Consider the following 12560-nt stretch of genomic DNA (forward strand, 5'->3'; position numbering starts at 1 on the left):
AGCTAAGGTTGCAATTTTGAAAATAATCGTTGAATGAAAGTTCCTTACCATAAAAAACTTCATAGCTTCCATCTTTCTTAAGATCCCTAACCCATACTCAACTTTCCCCTTCCTTCATCTGTTCCTCTTCATTCTTTCCATCTTCGTCCCCAAAACCTATAGTTAATGCTTTTTGCTATTCCAAATCTCTCTCCAGAATAGGGTTATGTGTCCAATATATTTCGAAAGGGTTTCTTTCAATTGTTGGTTTTTCTCTTAAAAGATCTGGTATTGTTCTTTGATTCCATTTGATTTATTTTTATTTCATAGCAAAATGTCACTCACGGTCAAATGAGGAACAAATCCAATGAATATTTTAACATAAGGTTAAACAACTGAAAATGCACCCTTTTTTCTTCTCATAAAAGATAATCACAAATTACATTAAAAACATTTACGATTGTTATAGTATCATGTTTTACAACAAACAAAATTCACTACAACACTAATTATAATAACATCAATGGCAAATGACAACAGACTCACCATAACTTTCTGCAATCTAAAATCCAGAGTCCACCACACAAAGTCGATTTCAGCATCCATGCAATGCGGAGTTACCTTTCATCGGGTAAAGTACCTACCAGGAGAGAAGAGTCGGCGGGGAGAGAACATCCCTATGTGCCGAGGTGAAGCAAGACCATCAATGGATCTATATTCCGAAATGAAGAACCCTTCTCTCTCCCCGTTTGATGTCCCTCTCAAAGTGTACCCACTGAAGGTCCCATATTTTACCAACTTCCCCACCCACGATTTCTTCTTCGGGGGGCTTTTATGCCCCCATTCATTTTCTCACTCAAATACCCCTTCACCGCATGTAACCCTTGCTCGAACACCTCCGCCGGTGGTGAAACCAAAGGGTTCCCTTCCACGCTAAGCTTCTGGAGCTTCTTCATGCAGCCCATGGAATCGGGTAAGGCGGTTATCTTGTTGTAGCTGACGTCCAGTTCCAAGAGTGAAATGAGGAGGCCGATGGAGTACGGTAGGTTTTGGAGGTACTGGAAGTTTTGGCTAACGTTGAGGATTTGTAAGTTGATTAAGTTCTCCAAGTCCTCAGGGAGGGCTCGGAGGCAATTGAGGCGGGCGTCGAGGACTCGTAGGGAAGTAAGGTGGGTGATGGATCGAGGGAGGAATATCAACTTGTTTGAGTTCACTGCGAGCTTCTTCAGGTTTATCAGCTCGAATCCAATAGTTTCTGGCAGCTTTGTGAGCTTGTTGAAGTTGGCATTCAGTTCTTCTAATGACCTGCCAAATATGCAACCGATTTAACTTTTTTTCTTTTTGCAGCTTAACAATTAGTTCCATATTGCAGCACTGTTAACATTATAGATGAAATGTTTAGGGTTATGCATATGTATATTATTCTCATTCAAAATTTATATCACGTAATTAGTTATGTACTATGATTTAAATGAAAGTGATTCATATCATTTTAAGATCCTGTCAACACTAGTAGAATATATATAAATAAATAAGGAAAAAAGTTAAACCTGCAATTTTCAATGGTTTTAGGGAGAGACTGGAGAAGGTTGCCGGAGACGTTGAGTGTCTTGAGCTTAGAGAGACAGCCGATGGAGTTTGGGAGAAACTTGAGCTGATTTGAGTGCACATCCAACGCCACGACATTCAGTAACCTTGCCGTCAACGATTCTGGTATGCTCTGTAATTACATCATATCAATATTTTTAATTTTAAAGCAATCATTCATGGGTAAGAGTATCTGATTGCACTATTATTCAAATTACATTTTACTAGATTAACTTTTCTTAGTTTGTATTAAACATTTTGTATATTTCTATCGCTAAAAATTAATGTGACGAATAAAATAATCAAATAATTATATATAATATTTTGATATATTGAGAATAAATTTTTACAATAAAATTAGATTAAATTTTTAACATAATGAGTAATTTATTATTCAATTTAATATATAATAATTAATTTATCTATCTTTTAAATAAAATTTAACTCCTAACATACAAAACTTTATGATATTTTTACCGTAATTTATTTTATATATTTAAATCATAATAAAAGCCATACTCCGATACTTCACAATTTTGTACTCCAATACTTCACAAGTGTGACCAAGACTTCATTTCTCATAAAAAATTATACAATGCCTATGCAGATAGAGGTGCTCATGGGTCGGGCCGGGTTCAACTAAAAATTTAGACCCATTTATTAGGCCTAGGCTTGGGTCTGGCCCAGCCCAAGAAATGGGCCTAAAATTTTGCTCAAGTCCGACCTGGATAAAATACTAAAACTTGGACTTGGCCCGCCCGTATTAATTTTTATATTATTTTTATATAATTTTTAGATATATATTATATATCAAAAATACTAAAAACATCAAAATAAATATTTCTCAATAAATTGAAAATAAATTTTTAAAAAATATGTAGACTTAAATAACACTAAGATAAATACAACTTAACAAGCCAATGTTTCTAAAATAATAACAAAATTAACAAATACCTTAAAATAATAACCGGGCCAAAAATACATTACCTAAAACCTGACTCGTTTTTTAAACGAACTTTATTTTTACCCAAATCCTCTCACATTTTGGGTGGCCTTCGGGTCGGGCGGTGGCACCACCCTTGATCAATTGTATATGCGGATAGACAACGTCAGATTTACATCCTTATCACTTCATGAAATTGTTGACTTTTAGCATATATGATCGGTGCAAAATATATTTTAATATTATAATTATTTAAAATGTATGCGGCTGATTTTTTTAATACTTATTATTTTTTAAAATATAAGTCAATATTCTAAAAATAAAAATTATTTAAATATATTTTAGCCCATGTTGATGTTGTTCAAGAATTTTTTTTCTCTTAAATTACGAATCATAACATCTTCTTGAAATAGGTATTAATGTATATCCATCAATAATGATATTATGATTTTTTATCGTTAAATAGGTAAACGCAAAATTTTAGGTCAGTTTTTAAGTTTCGAGTTTGACTCGATCTTAAAAATAAATTTAAAATTTTGTCTAAATTTAGTCCAGATTAAAAATACTAAATCAAAACCCAATCTAGTCAGCCCACCCATAATAATATTTTTTAAATTATTTTTTATATAAAAAATTTAAAAAATATAATATATCAAATATACCAAATACATTAAAATAAAATTTTCTCAACAAAATGAAAATATATTTAAAAAGTATGCATGTGATTCGGGCATAATCCAGGCAAAAAAAATTCTACTTAAGACCCAATTCATTTTGCTAAACCCTCTCATTTTTCAATCAAGTCTTTAGACCGCGACAAATAATTCGATTCATGATAAAATCTACTTTTACATAGTAATAATAATAAAAAAATAAGGCAGCTAACTGTTAGTGGTCGAGGATACTGTCTTTGAAAATTTCATTGATTAAAGTAGTTTAACACGGTCGAGATAAAATTATAAAATTTTATGTTTTAGAAAAATTAAATTGAATTATTAGTTTTTTTTCAAAAATAATTAAATACAAAGTATTCATTTAATCAAGGTTTAAAATAGCTTAAATCAATTGTTTCAATTTGTTGGAGGAATTAAAAAAAATCCATTTGGTCAAGAGGCTATTGTTGAAAAGTCAAATTAAAAGGGGTGTTGAAAAGTCAAAAAAATTAGGAGGTGCAAGTGGCACCGAAAGAAAAAAATGGTAGGCAAGTTGTTTAAAGTTGAATGGGATAATTGCAATTTTGGTCCCTAATTTTTTAGGCCATTTGCAAGTTAGTCCCTGAACCTCAACTATAAATAGGCCTAACCATTTCTCATTTAAACCATCCCAACCAATCTTTCTCTCTTAGTTTTCTCTCTTCTCTCATTTGAGAATTCTTAAGGAATTCTATTTGTTTGTAATATTTTGGAGATAGTAAAGTTATCATCTGGTGTTAGTGCCCGAGGACTAGGTATAATTTACCGAACCTCGTTAAAACTCTTGTGTTCTTTTTGTCCTATTTTTCTTTCAATATTTGAGGGTATAATAGTAGTATTTAATTGTGCTATTAAATTTCGTTAGAAGGAATATTCTGACTAAGGAAAGACTTGGTATTTAAGAGATCCTTGTGATCCACCTCTCTTCCCTGGGAATTGAACTTTGTGTGATTTTTTAGTACAATAATTTACACGCTTCCGACCCTATTGGAACAACAAGTGGTATCAGAGCCGAAGGTTAATCGTAGTATGCTTTGTGGTTGCAGTTTGAACTGATCTTCCACATCAGAAAAGATTTCCTTAGGTATATTAAAAGATTATGGAGAAAACGGTCGGTGTAGGAGCTTCAACATCGTCCATGTGGACAAGACCGACAATTGCAAATGCAAGACTGGCTGTGGAGATCTTTGATGGCACGGGCTATTTTGGTATGTGGCAAAGTGAGGTTCTAGATGCCCTTTTTCAGCAGGGTCTAAACATTGCCATTGATGAAGAGAAACCAGATGATGTACAGGAGAAAGATTGGAAGGCGATCAATCGGTTGGTATGTGGCACAATTCGATCATGCCTTTCTCGAGAGCAGAGGTATGCTTTTTCAAAAGAGACTTCTGCAAATAAGTTGTGGGTGGCACTTGAAGAAAATTTTTTGAAGAAAAACAGTCAAAATAAGCTCCACTTGAAGAAAAGACTGTTTCGCTTCACTTACGTCCCAAGTACCACAATGAATGATCACATCACCAAATTTAATCAGTTAGTCACTGATTTGCTAAATATGGATGAGACATTCAAAGATGAAGATTTGGCTTTGATGCTGTTGGGGTCACTTCCTAAGGAGTTTGAGTTCCTAGAAACTACTCTACTTCATGGCATGAGTGATATATCTCTGAGCGAAGTCTGTGCGGCCTTATACAGTTATGAACAGAGAAAGAATGACAAATAGAAAAACTCAATCAGAGATACAGAAGCTTTAGTAGTCCGAGGTCGTTCATACACTCAGAAGAAAACTCAGAAGGGGAGATCAAAGTCAAAATCCAGACTCGGGAAAGATGAATGTGCCTTTTGTCATGAGAAAGGCCACTGGAAGAAAAATTGTCCAAAGCTGAAGAATAAGGGAAAAGCTGCTGTAGATGCTTGTGTTGCAAAGCATGATACTAGTGACTCTGAACTATCACTGGTTGCATCATCATCGTCGTTCCATTCAGATGAGTGGATATTGGATTCGGGTTGTACCTTTCATATGTCCCCTAACCGGGAGTGGTTCTCTGATTTAGTAGAACTAAATGGATGAGTTGTTTATATGGGCAATGACAATGCCTGTAAAACTGTTGGGATAGGTTCAATCCAATTAAAGAATCAAGATGGATCAACCAGAGTTCTGATTGATGTTCGGTACGTGCCCAGTTTGAAGAAAAATCTCATCTCATTGGGAGCCTTGGAATCCAATGGTTCAGTTGTTACTATGAGAGATGGGATTTTGAAAGTGACATCTGGCGCACTTGTGATATTGAAGGGCATCAGGAAAAATAACTTGTATTACTACCAAGGTAGTACAGTTATTGGAGCAGTCGCTACAGCTTCCGGTAACAAAGAATTGGACTCAATGCAGTTGTGGCATATGAAGTTGGGAGGATTGTTGGAGCAGTCGCAAATTCTGGCAAAGCAAGGATTGTTGAAAGGTACAAAGGCTTGCAAATTAAAATTTTGCGAGCATTGTGTTCTGGGAAAGCAAAAGAGAGTGAAATTCGGTACTGCTATCCATAATACAAAAGGTATTTTGGAATATGTTCACTCAGATGTGTGGGGGCCTTCCAAGACACCTTCATTGGGAGGAAAACACTACTTTGTTACTTTTGTTGATGACTTTTCCAGAAGAGTTTGGGTGTATACCATGAGAACTAAGGATGAAGTGCTTAGAGTTTTTCTTAAATGGAAAACTATGATCGAAAACCAGACTGGCAAGAAAATCAAGCGGCTTAGGACGGACAATGGAGGGGAATATAAAAGTGATCCGTTCTTCGATGTGTGCCAAGAGTATGGTATTGTTCGACACTTCACAGTTAGGGATACACCACAGCAGAATGGATTGGCAGAGCGTATGAATCGAACATTGCTGGAGAAAGTTCGATGTATGTTGTCCAATGCTGGGTTGGGCAAGCAATTTTGGGCTGAGGCTGTGACATACGCTGGCCATCTTGTTAATCGTTTGCCATCATCTGCATTAGAAAGAAAAACTCCTATGGAGGTATGGTCTAGAAAACCGGCTACAGATTATGATTCCTTACATGTGTTTGGATCCACTGCATATTACATGTGAAGGAGTCAAAGTTAGATCCGAGGGCAAAGAAAGCTTTCTTTATGGGAATCACTTCTGGAGTGAAGGGATTTCGACTTTGGTGCTTAAGCACAAAGAAAATGATCTGTAGCAGAGATGTTACCTTTGATGAATCTGCCACATTGAAAAAGGTAGCAGATAAAGATATTCAGACGAGCAATACTCCACAGCAGGGGGAGTGTACTCCAAAACAGGTGGAGTTTGAGCAGATGGGGATTTGCCCAGTTAATAAGTCTAATTCTCCAGCCACAATGGAGGAATTAGAGGTTGAAGAGGTTCTGACCCAAGAACCACTAAGTACATCAGAACTAGTTGCAGTTGCAAGGCCACGGAGAGAAATTCGTAAACCTGCTCGATTTACTGATATGGTGGCCTACGCCCTTCCCGTTGTTGATGATATTCCTATCACTTATCAAGAAGCAATGCAAAGCTTAGAAAGTGATAAATGGAAAAGCGCCATGGATGAAGAAATGCAGTCTCTCCTGAAGAACAATACTTGGGAGTTGGCGCAATTACCGAAAGGTAAAAAGGCAATCGGATGCAAGTGGGTATTCGCAAAGAAAGATGGATCTCCTAACAAGAAGGATATTCGCTACAAGGCAAGATTGATAGCTAAAGGCTACGCTCAGAAGGAGGGAATTGACTACAATGATGTATTTTCCCCTGTTGTGGAGCATTCCTCCATTAGAATTTTGTTGGCCTTGGTAGCACAGTTGAATTTGGAACTAGCTCAACTTGATGTTAAGACGGCTTTCTTGCATAGTGAGTTAGAAGAGGAGATCTATATGACTCATCCCGAAGGATACACAGATGCTGGTGGTAAAAATTGGGTTTGTAAGCTGAACAAATCGCTATATGGATTGAAGCAATCCCCGAGGCAGTGGTACAAGCGATTTGATAGCTTTATGAGAAGGCAGAAGTACACAAGAAGCAAATATGACAATTGTGTGTATTTGCAGAAGCTGCATGACGGATCTTTCATTTATCTACTCTTGTATGTTGATGATATGTTAATCGCTTCGAAGAGCCAAAAAGAGATAGATAAGCTGAAGGCTCAGTTGAATCAAGAGTTCGAGATGAAAGATCTAGGTGAGGCCAAGAAGATTCTCGGCATGGAGATAAGTAGAGATAGACAGAGAGGCAAGCTTTGTTTGAATCAGAAGCAATATCTGAAAAAGGTATTGCAATGTTTTGGTGTAAATGAAAACACAAAACATGTAAGTACCCCACTTGCTTCTCATTTGAAACTTAGTGCTCAATTATCTCCTAAAACTTAAGAAGAAAGAGAATATATGGCAAAAGTCCCATATGCTAATGCAGTTGGGAGTTTGATGTATGCGATGGTGTGTACGCGGCCTGACATTTCACAAGTTGTTGGAGTTGTGAGCAGGTATATGCATGATCCTGGAAAAGGACATTGGCAAGCTGTGAAATGGATTCTACGGTATCTTCGAAAAACCGTAGATGTTGGTTTAATTTTTGAACAGGATGAAGCACTTGGTCAGTTTGTAGTTGGATATGTTGATTCGACTTTGCTGGTGATTTAGATAAACGTCGTTCAACTACGGGGTATCTGTTTACTCTTGCGAAAGCCCCAGTGAGTTGGAAGTCTACCTTACAGTCTACAGTAGCTGTGTCTACTACAGAGGCAGAATATATGGCAGTTACAGAAGCTGTTAAGGAGGCTATTTGGCTTAATGGATTGTTGAAAGACTTAGGAGTTGTTCAAAGTCACATAAGTTTATATTGTGACAGTCAGAGCGCTATTCATTTAGCGAAAAATCAAGTCTATCATTCAAGAACCAAGCATATCGACGTAAGATATCACTTTGTGCGGGAAGTCTTTGAAAAAGGAAAAATTCTACTTCAGAAGATTCCGACAGCAGATAATCCCGCAGATATGATGACCAAGGTGGTAACAACAATCAAGTTTAATCATTGTTTGAACTTGATTAACATCCTGAGAATTTGAGCACCTTCAGGTGTATGGCGCTCGAGAGCGCATTTGGAGGCACTACAAAAGATAACTTTATCCAATTTGGGGAGTTGAAGGAAGTGTGTGAAGATGTGATTATCCTAATCAAATCTTCAAGGTGGAGATTGTTGAAAAGTTAAATTAAAAGGGGTGTTGAAAAGTCAAAAAAAATTGGGAGGTGCAAGTGGCACCGAAAGAAAAAAATGGTAGGCAAGTTGTTTAAAGTTGAATGGGATAATTGCAATTTTGGTCCCTAATTTTTTAGGCCATTTGCAAGTTAGTCCCTGAACCTCAACTATAAATAGGCCTAACCATTTCTCATTTAAACCATCCCAACCAATCTTTCTCTCTTAGTTTTCTCTCTTCTCCCATTTGAGAATTCTTAAGGAATTCTATTTGTTTGTAATATTTTGGAGATAGTAAAGTTATCATCTGGTGTTAGTGCCCGAGGACGTAGGTATAATTTACCGAACCTCGTTAAAACTCTTGTCTTCTTTTTGTCCTATTTTTCTTTCAATATTTGAGGGTATAATAGTAGTATTTAATTGTGCTATTAAATTACGTTAGAAGGAATATTCTGACTAAGGAAAGACTTGGTATTTAAGAGATCCTTGTGATCCACCTCTCTTCCCTGGGAATTGAACTTTGTGTGATTTTTTAGTACAATAATTTACACGCTTCCGACCCTATTGGAACAACAGCTATAACCATTACCTATCCTAATCACGCTCCTCCTAAATAGTGATGATAACACGACGGAATAGTTTTAGGTCAAAAGTTTAAATTTTATATTAGAAAACTTAAATTGGATTATTAATTTTTTATTAAAATATAAATTATTCATTTAATCCGAGGTTAAATTGAGCTTAAATTAATTGGAAGAGGTTAAAAGGAAATTTTCTCCTTTTGCTATCTTCATCCTAATACTTGAATCCAATATCAAAATTGAAAAAAATCCCCACAAGTCACGAAATATTAAATATTTTTATATTATATTAATTTTACAAGATTAAATATAAAAATAATTAAAATGTTATAAAAGTTAAACAAATTCTAACAAATTAGTCATACAATTTTCACCAAAAGTTATAAAATAAATTTTTGGGTGGGAGTTTCATCCATATCTAACCCCCAAATTTTTAATTAGAAGTTCGTACCCTCAAACTCAAATTTTAAATCAAGTCAAAAACTTGTAAAATTTAGATGATTCTGTCATTCGACAAGTCTACTAAATATTTATTGATACATATGATCAACAGATATGGAAGTAGAGAAGAAAAAGATCATAAGTAGAACAAGGTGTGTCTAGTCCCCTCCCCAAAGAGAGGTATATAAGTGGGTTTATTATAACTGTATAAAACATACACATAGGGAGAGAGAAAGATGAGATGTATACCTGAAGATTGTTATTGGAGAGGTTTAATTTACAAATGGTAGTCAAATTTAGGGAAGGTTTGGGAAGAGAATCCAAAGACATCCCACTCAAATCCACTATATTCAACCTCTCTTCATCTTCTATAAACCTTCTCCCGCTACTTCTCTCATCTCCCTTCTTATTGTTGTTGTCCAATTCCACCATTCTCATCATCACTTGCTGCTGCTGCTGCTCTTCGCACATCATTTTCTAACAACTTTATTATCTAAACAACACCACAAGACTGTAAGCGGAGAGAGAGAAAGAGCATGAAAATTCTGAGACAGAAGAACAAAGGAAATGGCTGGGTTTGGGGTTCTAAAAAAGGACGTACGGAGGAGCAAAAAGAGTGAGAAGGAATAGGACAAGGAGAAAGAGGAGACGGTTGTCCACATCTCCCACGTGATGAAAGTCAACCCCTCTCCTTTTGTTTCTCCTTGGCTGCCCTCTCATGTCGCTCTCCCTTTTATTTTTATCATTATTCACTCTTTAGACTAAATCCAATTGGGAATTTCTTTTATTTTATTTATATGAAATTACGTACCAACCCATTATAGAAGTGGGGATACAGATCATAGGCTTATCACTATAATTTTCCTTCTTTATATCTAAGATACACGGGGTTGGATACTTAGCATCTTTACTATTACTATTACTATTGGATTTCTAGCTTTATTTTATTCATAAATCCAAATTTTCAATGTTTTTCAACCTAAGCCAATACAATCACTTATCATTTAATCCAATCTTTCCTTTCATCTTTTATCTTTTAATCGATTTAAACATAATTATCGATTGAGTCTTAATTTAATTGATAATGTATAGATTATTCTCTTATATTTAAGGTTTGTTGACCTTCTTTCTCTTCTCTTTTTTTTCCCTTCATGTCTTTTGTTCCGAATCCCAAGTTTGGACTTTTCTTTTTCCTTCAATTTTTTTCTTTTATTAGTAGTTTATAATGTTGGTAGTGATCATATTTTATTATATAAAATTTTTAATAAATTATAATTATGAGTCAAATAATTATGTTGTACATAAAATTATCTTATAAAATAAAATAATCCTATAAAAATATCTTATGGAAATTTGTTTTTCTTAGTTTTTTTTTTCTTGTTAGCTTAATTTGATTTTTTGGTCTTGATAATGTAATGCAAATTATGAACTCATATGTATCTGGTTTTTTTTTTCTATTGTATTTGTCTAGTGCCAAATGAAATTTATTTCATCTTACAAAATAGGTTCTCTTTGAATCTAAGTAGTAGTTATTGTTGTTGTTTTTATTGAGATTTTTTGCTCTTAGTATATTCGTCATTGATGTTTGTAATTTTTCGAATAAACTAGTTAATAAAATTTCATGGTTAAATTATTATCTTTTATATAATTATCTTTATTAGATTTTTTTGAAGGAAAAGAAAATGAACAAAGCAAATATTGACCCATTGATTACTCAATGTTTAATTATAAGTTGCATTATAGAGATAGATTGTGATACGAAAAGATAACTTATAAGAAATTAACAATTGATTCAAGAGACTATTTTGTTGTCTATCAAGTTTAATTTAGAAGATATTTTATCTTGAGTATCAAAGCAGATAACTGCCTAGAAGATAGAGACATATGCGTGATTGTTTGGACTAATAATACATTGGATAAAACCTGAGTTGAATCTATCTTACATTCGTTTATTGATTTATTCACTTGTAACAGTTATAGTGTGACTTACCTCAATCTTGAGTAAGTGATTCACTATATGTATATGACTCGCATACTTTAATATATTAAAGGCCTGGGCTTAATTGGTATTAAAGTCAAAAGCCAATGTATTGAATATATTAGGGGTGTTCATTCGGTTAACCGACCCGAAATAACATTAACCGAATTAACCGACCTTTCAAAATTTTTAACCGTTAACCGAACCGAAAATTTTTCAAAAAAAATTAACCGAACCGAAATTTTTTCGGTTAATTCGGTCAGTTAATCGAATTAACTGAAAATTATATATTTTTTATTTTTAGTGAAAAATTAACCGAATTAACCGGATTACCCGAATTAACCGAATTAACCGAATTAACCGAATTGAATCACTACATAATTAAATTATTTTTAGACTTTTAGACTTTAGTTTTAGTTTTAGTTTTAGAATTTTATTTTTATTTATTAAATTATTTGTAATTTTTATGATTGGGTTGGGTTGGGTAATTGGGTTGGGTTGAATACTTGGGTTTGGATTGGGTTTAGATGAATAGTTGGCCTATTTATATATTATAATTTTATTTATTAATTTTTTCGGTTAACCGATCGGTTTCGAACCGAATTAACTATTAACCGAAAAATTAAAAAATAATTAACCGACCCCCGACCGAAAAAATTCGGTTAACCGACCAATTAGGTTAATTGGTCGGTTAACTGAATTTTTTCGGTTTTACCTGAATTTTGCACACCCCTAGAATATATGACTTAAGTATGGCATGACTTCATTTATAATAGTGGAATTCATAGGTCGTTCAAAGAGTAAATGATATAATCTCACTGACATTGCATGGATCATGAAAATGAACATGACAACAAGTTATTTATCTAGGACGAATAATTGTTATTACTATTTGTCAGTGACAATCATTTTCATCATAAAAGATGCAATGGTAACCATGAGATAAAATAAGATCATATTGGGTGAACGAATTTTAATCCAAAAAGATTAAAGATATCTTATGAGGTAACACACTAATGACAAAGTCATTGAAGAAAGCATAAATCTAAATTATTTTCATAATTGTATATAATGGGGAGTCCAATCATAGTAGTTTTAGCGGATAGCTAATTTATTAACTATTCCAATTAAAACATCAAGCAAAATA

General features: G+C 34.2%; 1 pseudogene; it reads right to left on the reverse strand.

Moving 5' to 3' along the window:
- Nucleotides 1-366: 366 nt before the first annotated feature.
- On the reverse strand, nt 367-10174 carry LOC107888365 (plant intracellular Ras-group-related LRR protein 6-like; annotated as a pseudogene).
- Between the last annotated feature and the right edge of the window lie 2386 nt (nt 10175-12560).

This window comes from Gossypium hirsutum, chromosome D13 (assembly GCF_007990345.1).
Source record: "Gossypium hirsutum isolate 1008001.06 chromosome D13, Gossypium_hirsutum_v2.1, whole genome shotgun sequence".
Lineage (NCBI taxonomy): Eukaryota > Viridiplantae > Streptophyta > Magnoliopsida > Malvales > Malvaceae > Gossypium > Gossypium hirsutum.